This window comes from Grammomys surdaster, unplaced genomic scaffold, assembly GCF_004785775.1.
Source record: "Grammomys surdaster isolate TR1022 unplaced genomic scaffold, NIH_TR_1.0 218, whole genome shotgun sequence".
NCBI classification, from domain to species: Eukaryota; Metazoa; Chordata; class Mammalia; order Rodentia; family Muridae; genus Grammomys; species Grammomys surdaster.
The window spans coordinates 1,057,360-1,070,423 of record NW_021604663.1 but is presented as its reverse complement, the minus strand read 5'-3'; the positions used below and the strand labels follow the sequence as shown (position 1 = coordinate 1,070,423).

The 13,064-nt window shown below is 36.1% G+C and overlaps 1 protein-coding gene across 4 annotated transcripts in view; it reads left to right on the top strand.

The window, feature by feature from the left end:
• The first annotated feature begins 558 nt into the window (after positions 1-558).
• Qki (QKI, KH domain containing RNA binding) overlaps positions 559-13,064 on the top strand; it is a 111,828-nt gene continuing 99,322 nt past the window's right edge. The window contains exon 1 of one of the 4 annotated variants that reach the window (XM_028772724.1): positions 559-615. The gene's annotated coding sequence lies outside the window, so the exon portion shown is untranslated. The remainder of the gene's footprint in view (positions 616-13,064) is intronic. The other 3 variants (XM_028772725.1, XM_028772726.1, XM_028772723.1) reach the window with 3 other exon arrangements.

The following is a 13,064-nucleotide window of genomic DNA, read 5'->3' as shown; positions in this document are numbered from 1 at the left end:
GGGAGCGCGCGGGGCTGCGGGGCTGCGGCCGGCTCCCGACGGCGCGGCGGCTAGGCTCCCCGCCATCCCGGCCGGCTCGGCCGCGGCCACGCGTGTCCCCGAGCTACGCCTCGCCTCGCCCGCGGGGCTCCGGCTTAGCGGGCTCGTTTCGGTGGAGTTGTGTGGCCCGCAGTACCCGAGTGGACCCCGAGATGTTCAGGAATTACGTAGGGTACCGAAAAGTAGTGCTTATGTGGCCCAAGGCGAGGACGAAATGACAGAGCAGAGCACTTTTTGTCCTTTTGTTTGGGGAAGCGAGAACTGTTTGGGAGTTTAAGTTCACTTTTTTTTTTTTTAAGTCAGTGGTGGTGGTGGGGGGAGGAGTACGAAATACCGCGATGACAGACCTGAACGGAATCCGAGTTCGGAAGAACTGGGGCGGAGGGTTCGCTCCCGGCATAGCCGCCTGCGTTTGCAGGGCGGGGAGCTGGAAGTTTGAAAGGACGGGGATAAAATAGAGCAGAAGTTTGCAGAAGCCGAGTTGGGAGCGCTGTGGGGAGCGAAGACTGACTGGAAGATGAATGCTGGTCAGCTCTGGAATCCCTTGAGGAACTTCTCACAACAGCGACCTGGCGTGTTAGTTTCCCGTAGCTGTGGGTTCCTGTGGACGCCCGGGGTGGGGTGGAAGGGTGGGGATAGGACCAACAAGTCTGTTTTGAAAATCGAGTAGCGAGTAGTTTCTGCCTTCTCTTTTAAAGTCTCTGAGTGGACTGTTTAAAGGAAGCGGAAAACTATGTTGTACAGATGAACAGGATTTTAGGATCTGAATTTGGAAAAAAATATTCAGAGAATGCCGGGGATAGCTCGTGCTTAGGGAGCTGGCGTGTCAGGGAAGAACAAAAGACTCCGAGCTAAAAGAACCGTCCCAAGAGCTTCTGTTGAGTGGAGAGCCTTGGGCACTATTTAAAACAGAAAACATTCAACTATTACGCATGAACATATAACAGTAACACATCGAAAGAGACATTTCTTACTGTTGAGTTAGCATATTTGTTAGTATTAAATTGACCTGGAGAAAACATGAGCTGTCCCTTTAAGGGTTTTTGCCTTTCCTATTTGTGTTGGCATTTGAAAAATTGTGGAGGCAGAAAACTTTCTGGAATGTCCAAAAAAAAAAAAAAAAAAAAAAAAGCTGGAGCTCTTAAATTGAGTATTTCCAAAAGTGAGCGCTAAGGGGCGCCAGTTATTTTTTTTTAACCTTGGAAATGTTTGGAACAAAATGGATAGTATGCTTAATAATCTGACCTATATTAGGTGCAGTTGAAACTTAAATTTTTAGATGACTTCATTTGTCATAATTTACAAATGTGATTAGAGCAGAAGCACCTAATACATTGATATTTCTTCCTTGGCATTGGTTTAAATGCTATTAGCATCAAGTTTATGAAGGGAAATTTATTTTTTAAAAGTTCAGTCAAGGGGAAATTTCTTACGCGACAAACTAGACAGCATATAAAATATACCAAAACAAATTCTTAAAATACTCAAGTGACTTAGTGGAGCTTATAACAAGTTTGGATATGCTCTAAAGAAAACTATTAGTTTTTTTGTAAAGGCTGCTCAAATGTTCTCTTTCAGCTTGATCAGAAATAACTGTCTTAGTTTGAGGTTGGCATAAATCTTTCAACTAGAGGAATTTCAATACACAGGTTTATTTCTCTTGGTTAGAAATAGTAACCTTTTGGGTTTCAAATGTTGTAGACGACAGCTAGTTTAGGATTATAATATTCAAAGTAATGTTTGGTGTCTCCTTGTCACATTTTCTCCATCTTCACCGTAGTCCATTTGTACTTGGGAGTCTGAACATCAGGCCATTGTAGCGATAACTTGAGGTTGCAGGAGACAGCAGATTGACTAGGGATTGTGATTATTTTCATCAGACCAGAGAAACTTGGAGAAAAGGGGCTAGTCCTTAGTGCGTTATAAGCTTTTGACTGTATTTGTTAGTCTTACTGTAAATTTAATATGACTTGAAAATGCTGGTTTCTTAAGTGCATCATTTTAATTTTCTTGGTAGATGACTTAATTGCGAAAATTGGCAACTTGTCCTTTACCCCTTGTGGCCTCTCATTGTCCAAAACAAATTAAACATGACTTCTGTTTGTGGTTAGGGATTACATTTTCCTTTTTCTGTAATGCTTGGCAGAAAAATTACTTTTAAATTCAGATAAAACTAAGTTTCACTTTGTTCAGTGATAGTAAGATACTCTACTCTCTGATAATTAGAAACTTTGAATGACACTATTTAGCAATTTTATTTTAAATTTTTTTCCAGCAGTGAACTTTTAATATAGTTCCTCTTTGAGGATCTTCATTTGGTTTGTTAACAAATTTGGGAATGCAGTAGGTTGGTTTTCTACTTGTTAAAACTTGAATGACACAGAAGTCATATATGGATTTTTTTGCTAACTTAAAGAAAGTAGCCTATAGTCCTTAACTCAGCCCTTGTGTTGACTCTTAATTCTGCTTGGTGAGTTGTGTCAGTCTTTCTTTCCAAAATCCTTAGCAGGATAGTTTTTTTTTTAAAGTTAATATATTTTAGGCCAGGGCAGTTCCTAAATAAAAGCTAAAACTTGAGTTAATACTTCTAAGACTTAAAGGATCGTTTAATTAGAGGTGAGCAGAAGATTACAAATAAAATTTGGGTCTTAAACTGCTTTCTCTTAAGACTTTAACTGAACCTCCTTGCCATCTCTGGGATAAAGTTATACAAATTATCTTAAAGACTTTTCTTTGTAATGAAAGGAAACTGTTAAAGTAGTTGAATGCAAAGCATTTTTAAAAAATAAACATGCAATTTAATATCAAAGATGTGTAACACAGACAAGTAACAAGTAGAGAAAAGCAAGAATGTGATACCCGAACATGAATTTCCAGTTTTAATTCTTTAGGCAGGATTATAAGACAGAGGCTGCTTCTATGAAAGTGAGAAGTGTGTGGTTTGGTGAAAAAGGGCAGTCTGAGTCCTTTTATGGAAGCGGTCAGAAAAACTAGAGTATAATTCAGGAAAAGTAAACAAATATGTTAGATTCTGCATGAATAGTTTAAAAATATTTTTAGTTTTAGATAACCCTTTTTCATAAAATTTCCTGCTTCCTTAAAACTGAGACAATTTTTAATTAAAATTGGCTTCGATTTTTAGTTAAAATTGGCTTCGCTATTTGTTTATCTTTTAGAATGTGTTCAGTGTTGCATGTATCATACCTCTGCTTTTATTGAATTTTTTTTCTTTTTGAGAAAACTTGTTTGTTCATAAACACTATGACTTAAAACTTTGCATGACTGTAAATATTGAGAGGACTTAGGCTTATATAAGGTTTATATAGTTTGTTAAATTTTTAGATTGTCTTTTGCTAAAAAAGCAAATCATTGTTTACAGTAGTTATTATTTGTGACAAGAATATTTGACTTAAGGTGGGGTAGTTATTTGTTTAGGAGCTAAGACAATTGCTTTTGTAATCCACTCAGAGTTGTTGTTTTTCACCAGTTCTCTCCAGTATGCTCCTCAGGAGATAGCCGAGCTCTGTATGGGTCTAATGGAAGCAATCATTTGCATGTTGTCTCTGCATTGACACCGTACTGCTCTGGAAGTAGAGGTGGTAGGCCTCATTGTGTTTCATAGTTAAGGTTGTACTGTTAAACAACAGCACAGTTAAGTTTATAGTAGAAATAGGTCTTTGAGAGTCACACTTCCTAGTATATTTGCTATCATTGCTTTTCTGAAATGGGTATGAGAATGTTAAAATAAAAATTCTGATTTGTGTGAGAGTGGGTGTGTTCGATGATAGGGACCTTCAGAGCTGTCCCAGGTTGATTGGCCTTTTAGGTGATTTCAATATTATATATTTCTGTTAAGCATGGCCCCATCTCTGTCCTGGAGCTGGAGTCTTACTAGTTTCCCATCAGATCAAGTGATTTTTAGTATCCAAAAGGGAAACAGTCCTGTGACAAAATCTGACAAGTATAACTCCTTGTTGCCAAGACCCTTGATAAAGCAGGGTTAAGAAGCACCTTTTTCAGCTGCTGTATTTAGATGTGTAGTTTTTGTTTTTGATACTAAGAAAATTAATTAAAACATTTGATTATATGGGCAGCTTTTTATAAACATAGGACCTGCACTTTGATTTATTTGAGAAATTCAGTTTGTTTGATGATGCTGTTGTAAGCAAAAATTATCCCTTTCTGTCTGAAATGGAATGTGCTGTGACATTATTGGGCTTTGTTTGTTGATAACTCAGAAGATAGCACACTGAGCAGCTTTGTGCTCCTAGTATGTCAACTGTTGTGGGGATAGTGAAGAGTCTATTTTAAGGGTGAGGGGTGGATGACATGGATCCGTGTTAGGAGGTCATGATTAGAACCATGTGCTGGTTTCTTTATATGGCTGACTTGACGATTTCCTTTTTCCTCAGTTCTTTAGTTGACATTAATAAGATTGTACAGTAGGGATTTTAAATGCAAGATTTTCCCCCCTTTGCACTGATCTCTTTTAGGAGATATATATACCTTTTTAAAAATTGACATTTTTTAATTTTGGAGGACTCAGATCGCTTATTTGATGTCCAAGGAATGATTTCTTTCAGCATCATTTTCATTTAAAATAAAAAGAAAATAAGCATAAGCTCTAAAATTAGTATAGTTTGTCATCTTAAGTGTGGCTTTATAAATACTTTTAGGAAAAAGTTTATAAATACAAACCATTTTCTGTCTGGTGCTGCTACTTATGTAGTTCTCACAATTGGAACTTAGATCTGATTTGTTTCTGTATGCCTTGTTAGAAGTGATTCACTCCGTGTGTACAATTCAGAACTTGTAACAGATACTTTCATGTTTAAATTTAAAATCACATCAACAACTTACATTCCTTTTGATTTCTAGTTTTTAAAGAATGCTTTTAATCACAATATAGAGGAGGAATTAAACACTAATACTTTAAATACATACAGCAGTTTTGTAATAATCAGTAAAAGTTTTGGACACTCAGAGAACAAAGGTAAATGTGTTTTCTTTCCTTTAAAAATTTCCTCCTCCCCTTGTAATACTATTTGTAGTACTTGTTCTGTAGGTGTTTAATACTGATTTTACTTTATTATCATCGATACGGGTAGGCATTAGAAGTATAAAATTTCTTTGCTTATGTAGGGTTGTTTCTGGCATTCTTTATGCCCAAATGTCTATCCATACACAGACATATGTCAGTGCTTATATTAGTTTTTGCAAGTTTTGGCATTTTTGGAATTATGTAATTTTTTTAGCCAGTTGCTCTTAAAATCAATATATAGGCCTTCTGTCATTACTGTCATTCTTTATGAGCAGAGTTTGTCAAGTTCAGGTTGTTTTCGATCCTGTTCAAAGGGAGTAGAGTGCCAGAAAAAAACATGAAAAGGCAGATAATTCCACAAAGTGGTCCTTTGTTGTGGGCACGATACAAGGAGAAGAAGGCATGCTTGAGTGTGCTTGTTTGTGGATCTGTAAAGGAAGACACCAAGTGAGTGCTGGCCGGCCTAATGGAGCTGGTGAACTTAGAGAGAAGACAGGAAGCAGGTTGTGGAGGTACTGACTAATCTGCTGGTCCCAGGATTGAAATGGTTTAGGTTTTTTAGCCTTGTTCTGGATTTAGTACAAAACCAAATGATTATAGAACCAGGGGCACAATCAACTTGGTCAGTAGCAAGTTATTGGGAGCTAGTTTTATGATTTGAAATATATAGGACAAAATCAAGCAAACATCTGTTACAGTCTTAAGAGCATACTTAGGAAAAATAATATAGAATTTTGGGGACTGGAGAGATGGCTCAGCAGTGTCATACTCTTTACCCAGATTCAAAATTGCCTCATCATAGATAGTGTGGAAGAGAATATAGAAATAACTCCAAGAAAGACATCTCTTGGATGATGAGTCTTAGTAGAGGGAAAATTAGTGCAAATCAAGTGATTATATTCAGAACTGCTAGGACCTGAGATCAGAAAAATGTAGACAGTCTGGAGAGGGTGGGGACTTGCCCTTTTTCCAAGTCTGGTTGTTGCAGAGATGGTGCAGGGCTCTTCATTCTGTATGCTGACTTGTTTTATGATGTGCCACTCATGTAAGTGGACTGAGAAGAAGAGAATTACAACATATTTCCACACACTGAAAAAACTCTTAGAGCTTCCAGTTGTGAACAGAACAAAAATGGAAGTAATTTTGCCAGTTCTGTGCTTTGTTGGATTTTAACAAATGCTGGTCAGTTTCTTGAAGCTATAATATATATTCTTCCTAAAATAACTAAAAATAAGACTTTTTTTTTGACAGTTATGATTCTAAAAGTGAGAAACCAAAGGTATGTTTGGAGGATTTAAATTTACTTGAACTTTTCTGTAACCAAAGGATAGAGCCCCAGTTCTTAAAATATTGTTATACAAATGAATTCGGTGTTCATTTACCACTGTTGCTATTTTTGTTACTGTTATTTTTAGTAACCACTCAGAGGAAGCAGTATTTCTCATTAGAAGACTTAATATAGAGGCTTAATACTGTTAAGTGATTCAAGCCAAGAATATAAGTTTGCTTCACTTTTAGATCTGCATGGGGCAATAGCTCTGTTTTTGTTGTTATTGTTGTTTTTAAGTCAGGGAGGTAACTGGAGAATGACACTCTATATAAAGCAGCTACTGTGACCCTTTAATACAGTCTCTCATGACCGCCAACCATAAAATTATTTCGTTGCTACTCCATAACTGTAATTTTGTACTGTTATGAATTTTAATGTAAATATCTGATGTGTGGGATATCAGATATGTGACCCTTGTGAAAGGGCCTTCCCATCTCCAGTGGGGTCATGATCCACAGGTTGAGAATCTCTGCTCTAAAGAAAGCTGATTGTGAGCTGAGGAGTAGGTGTGCTGTATTCGATTACTACATCCTATTCCCTATTCCAGTTTATGGAGGATGAGTGACTGTTCATTTGTAATGTTATTAAAAGAAACCTTGAAGTAGAAGTCTCAGTTCTTTGTTAGCTGTGCAAAGTAATTTTATTGTATGCTAAGAGTTGAACCTACAGCCTCATACATGCTAGGCAAATATCATTTGTTTTATTTGTATAAATGGAATTAACTTTCTTTCCAAGCAAAATCCATATATTCTGAGGATATAAGATACAAAGTACTGCTCATATGAGAAGTCTTTTTTCTATCAGTATTTTTGAGTTTCTTCTAGTAGGAATAATCCGGTAGAGAAACCTGAAACGTGCTTGCTTTTATCTGTTAGCTTTATGTTCTTGAGGATCCTTAACTGGTAGTTTACAGGTCACAGAGCTAAAGTATCAAGTAGACCTTCTTGAGTAGTGTAACCTGGTCTTGGTAGTCTGGAATGAAATGAGTGGGAAGGTATATTCTAGGAGAAAGAAAGGGCAGCAGTGTCAGGTAGTCAAAAGGTGCCACCGTATCGTACATAGTAGCACATGCTTGAGTTTAGGTCAGCCTGATATACATAGCAAGTTCTAGGCCAGTTAGTGCTGTCTAACAAGACCCTGAGGAAAACAAAAGGATGAGGACTGGTGATAGCATTTTAGAACATATATATTGACTATTGGTTAGTTGGAATGGCAGATGCTTGGAGAGCAGTAGTTAGGGTGAACAGTAAGTGAAGATGAGAGAGTGGGCAGAGACAGAACTGGAGTGTGGCGCATCTAAATGCTGACTTGATAGGTGAATTTTATTCCAGAGATGCTTAGGGCTTTGCTGAAGTTTTGGACTTTCTGGGTGTGTCATAGTGAACTTCTTGTGCATAAGTTAATAAAAACACATGGCATATAGGCATATATAGAAAGAGGGTGAAAAGTTAAGTATTTTTGTATGGTTCTTATTATGATTCCTTTCTCCACAAGGCTGAGGAATCCAGAGCTTCATAGTAAACAAGCCCTCTTCTGCAAACTTCAGAGATAGTTTTCTGTTTAGACCAATGCGTTCTTTGTATTTTATTGTGTCAGAAAAGTGTGTGTCCGTGCATATGCAGGCGTACATTTGTGTGTGTGTGTGTGTGTGTGTGTGTGTGTGTGTAGCTTTCAGCCCAATTTTGGTTACTTGAGAATTGAACTTTATTGTTGTTTTGGGTTGTGGGTTGGCTTTTTTTTTATTTTGTTGGTGGGGAGGAGACGGTTTCTCTGTGTAGCCCTGGCTGTCCTAAAACTCAAGAGATCCATCTGTGTTTTGTCTCCAGAGTGCTGGGATTAAAGGCATGCATTGCGCCACCACTGCCTGACAAAATTGCACTTTTTAGTTTTTTAAATGAAAGTTGAAAAGAATGAAGAAACTTTTGCTTTTGTTGACTCTTAGAATTTAATTAGCTTGGCTTGGTGAGATGTTTTTCAAAATGATGTCATGTGTTAAATCAAATCTGTGTTAGTAAACATAGTGAAGATTTTCTGAGCATTACTATAGCTGGTATGTGTTACTTCTGCTTAACTGTATTTTCAGTATTGGTTAAAATACAGTAAAGATACATTGATATTTCATTCTTAAAGTTTGTATATTTCAAAATTAATATTTTCTGTTAGTGACACCACATTAACAAAAGAGTCACTACTCAGATTTCTGTAGTTGCATTGGAGTGTTCTTTATTCCTGCAATGTCCAAATCAAATAGTTGAATCTTGTTATACTTTTAAATCTTTTAAAATTTGGAAACATCTTTAAAAGATACCTCAACTTGTACTTCTTTGTTGGGAAATTGTTCCTTATTCTTTGTATCCTTAGTGTGTTGGAAATTAAATTTATATATTTATTTATAATTTTGTATTTGTTTTGTGTGTTTAAGACCAGGTCTTGGCTTTGTATATCAGACTACCTTTGAACTTACTGTGTGTGTAGTGTTGAGTGGCCTCAAATTTGTGATGATCCTCCTGCTCTCAAATGTAGGAATTATATGAGTGCTCCCAACTCACTAGGTGAAGGAAGTTAGGTTTTAAAGGTAAGGCAGGTTGAAGTATAGCATCTTCAGAATATATCAGAGGTGGTGTTGTGTTAAGTTGTAGCACGTCAGTAGAGACAGTAGACAGTTTCAGTGTTAGTGAGACTCAGATTGTTATCTGGATTAGAGTGCAGAGGCAAGAGTCTGGGTGGTCCCTTCTGTAAAACCAAGGTTTTATTTCTGTTTTGCTCAGAACCTAATTCAGCCTTAGGTTTTTGCTTATGAACCCTTTATGCTATGGTTAACAGCTGCTGATCTGCCTGAATTCATTTCATGAGAACATCCACCATGATGCTTTTCTCATTCTAATATTCTTTCAACCAATATCTTGGTAGTCTGAAAAGTTGAACTTTGAACAACAGGGTAGGTATTATTATTTGAAATAAGCCTATTGGGAAAGCTATGTAGATTTCTCATTACTTAGCCATAGACTTGTTAGCTGTTCAGATGGTAACTTTTTATACTCATCATTATTAAGTACATGGATTTCATAGATAAGTTGTGGATAGGGATAATCAGATTGGCTCCTTTTATCTATTGAAATGTTTCTTGCTTTTTAGGACAGTATATTCCTCAGCTGCTCTGTTTTTTCTGCTCCATATGCAAAACTAGCCTTTTCACTAAAGTTCTTTTCCATTCTGAATGGTGTTACAGGCTATATTTAGGTGGAAACAGTATTCATTATTGTTGGTGTGAGATCAATTTTCAATCTATTTCCTGTGGGTACAAGTAGGTACTATTCATTTTAAAGTTAGTTTGTGTCTGGTTTAGTTTTATCACAGTTTTACCTTTTTTTTTTTTTTTTGGTTTTTCGAGACAGGGTTTCTCTGTATAGCCCTGGCTGTCCTAGAACTCACTCTGTAGACCAGGCTGGCCTCGAACTCAGAAATCCGCCTGCCTCTGCCTCCCAAGTGCTGGGATTAAAGGCGTGCGCCACCACCGCCTGGCAGTTTTACCATTCTTTCTGCACCAAAGTAATATTTTTAAAATTATATTTTATGTTTGTTTATGTTGTCTGCATGTATGTCTGTTTTCTACACATGTGCCTGATGCCCATGGAGGCAAGAAGAGGGTGTTAGAATAGTTATAGTTTTGAGTCACCATATGAGTGACAGGAATCACATCTGTGTCCCCTGGAAGAGCAGCCAGTACTCTTAACCACAGAGTCATTACTACAGCCCCCAAATAACTTTCTTGATGGTGATATAATTACTTGATTCTTTCTATAGTATAAAGGAAATCAAAATCAAAATAATCTGCAAACTACTAAATATATTTAAATTGTCTTACTCATTACAAATTTATATGTAGTGATTCTCATACATTTCATACATTACAAATTTGTATGTAGTGATTCTCATTTCTAGTTTGTTTTGCTTTTATGTGTAGTATTTTCCTTTTTTAGTACTAAATCCTACTATCTACTTTTTGATGTTAGCATTTACTGTGTAAGCTCTTTTATTGTACCTTTTAAAGTAGCTTTTACCTTAAACCCAGCAGAGATTAGGAGAACAAATATATTTTAAAATGAGAAGTGTGTGTGTGTGTGTGTGTGTGTGTGCGCGCGCACACACACCTTGTGTCTATGATGGAGATATGATCCACATTGTATTTTAAAAGGAGAAAGTTTTCTCTTTAGACTCTTGCTTTAGATCTGATCCTGAAGGAAAGGAATAGAATAGAAAATACCTGTAGAAGAGTTTGTAGTGTCAGTGAAACTTAAGTACACTTTTAAAGTCACAAGAGGTAGACAAACCTCCTTGGTAGAAATGAAGCTTTGAAGCTGTATTTCTCTGTACTTGGAAACTCTTTACTGCAACCTTTTTGTCGTTAAGAATCTTTAACAGTAAGTAACGTATGTTCCAGTAGATGGGGATGTCAGTACACACAAGAACATTTAGTGACTAAAATGTGTTGGAAGTAACTTGTCAGGAGAGAACATTTTATTATTTGTATTGTAAGGGAAGGGGTTGCTCAGGAATAGGATGAGTTGTAGTTAATTGTCCTTATGATGGTAAGTGTGCCTACATTGTATCTTTAAAGATTTAGTCTTTAAGAGACTATAGTTTGACTATTTAATGTAACTAGCATATAGATTACAATTTTTTTCCTGTAATGTTTTCTGTTTTTATATTAGTATTGAAAAGTTATTTGGGGTAGGGTACTATGTTACATACTAAAGCACACATTTGCTTGTAATTCATACTGTTCTGAATCTTGGATCAGTGATTGCTGTTTAGTAATATCAAAAAAAAATGGATCATAGCTTACTATTATGTTATATGAGGAGAAAGTTCTTTTGAGGACCATAGTTTATTACAGCAATAAAAAGTTATCAGCAGATAAACCATAATCTTATCTCACTTTATTGCTAGAGTTTATATAGCATTACAGGATTTCTTGTTAGGTTTTTTTTTTTTGTTTTGTTTTGTTTTTTGAAATGTTATATATTTTGTTTTACAATGTGCCTTAACAGTTGTTGAAAAAAAATGTGCCTTTTTAATAGTTTTCACATTTTTCTAGGTTATTGTATTAGGTCTTTTTCCAGTTTTGAAACACTACTATTACTCAGTCACTTGAAATTAAACTCTCATTGTAATGAAAGGATGTATCTTTTGTTTGTTTTTTATGAAGATCCAGGAAGGAAGAAACTGACACAGGAACTTTGGTACAATTATATCAACTTGTATTTTATATACTTGTTGGTTTTCTATAATGCTTATAGAAAATTGAATGTAGAAATTTTCATTTAGGAGTAGGACTGTACTTCTTTTCAGAAGAGAGCAGGAGAGTAGTTGAGAAAGCTCAGTTTTCATTATGTGACACATTCGTTAATCCCAGCACTCAGAAGGTAGGCAGAGGCAGGAGAATCTCTGAATTCAAAAACCCCTCTGGTTCACATGGTGAGTTAGTTCCAGGACAACCAAGACTAAGTAGAGAAACTCTGTCTCAAAACAACAACAGAGACTAAGAATGGTGAGTCTGGTGTGCATATTTTGAACATTGTTTCTTAGTGTATAAACTTTTGAGACACTTGAGACTCTTTTCTCTTGCTAATTAAGAAGTTGTTGGAAAGAGCTAGACAGATGTGTTTTACTAACAAATACTCCTTAGGAAAAGTTTTAGATGTATCAGTTAAAAAGTGAAAGCCACATATAATTAATAGGTAATGAGTTTCATGCTTTATTAATAGATATAACAGAATTGAGTGCTCACTGAAATACTAGCCCTTTGTGTTTCTTTTTAAGCACACACCACAGACACACACACACAGACACACACACAGACACACAGAGACATAAACGCATGCATGGATACATCCATGAGCTAAACATTTTTTTTTCTAGCTTCCATTTTTTTAAAATATTTTTTATTGGATATTTTATTTACATTTCAGATGTTATCCCCTTACCCAATCCCCCCCCCCCCCAGCTTCCAATTTTTTGTTGTCATTTGATGTTGTTGAGGTATATTTTTGTGGTGGCAGTGGTGGTTTTGATTTTTTTGACACCCCACTTTGCTTTTAGGATACCTGTGTGTGTTGTAAATGATTTCTAAAGTTCGTTAGTAAGTCCCAGAAAGCTTTTATGACTGGGTCAATGAATTCCAAACTCAGGTTTGCAATGTATTTAATGTGATGTGAGTATTTTTGGTTTATTTTATAGAAAGTGATTATTATATAATGTCTTGAATTGCAGAGTGCCCTATTTGATTCACATGCTAATTTTTAGTGACTAAACATACTGAAACTTTAATAAAAGTATGTGTGGGTATTATGGGGTATATACCAGAATTTAAAAATTATTTCATAGTAATTGATTAGTTACGGTAATCTAAACAGAGACTAAAGCCTGGTACTAGAAAGACTAGTTTAGATTGGGAGGTTCACCAGTGGTTTTGAAGTAGAGATGAACTCGTACCTGTTCTCAAAGGACAGAATTTAAGTGGTATAGGAATAAGCACTAGACCCACGAACAGTGTCCTTGTACAAGGACATTTTGAATTATATTTTAAATACCTGAAGTTTATGCTCTGACCAGGAGACAAGACAGTTATTTAAAGCTTTTCCTTTCAGGGCT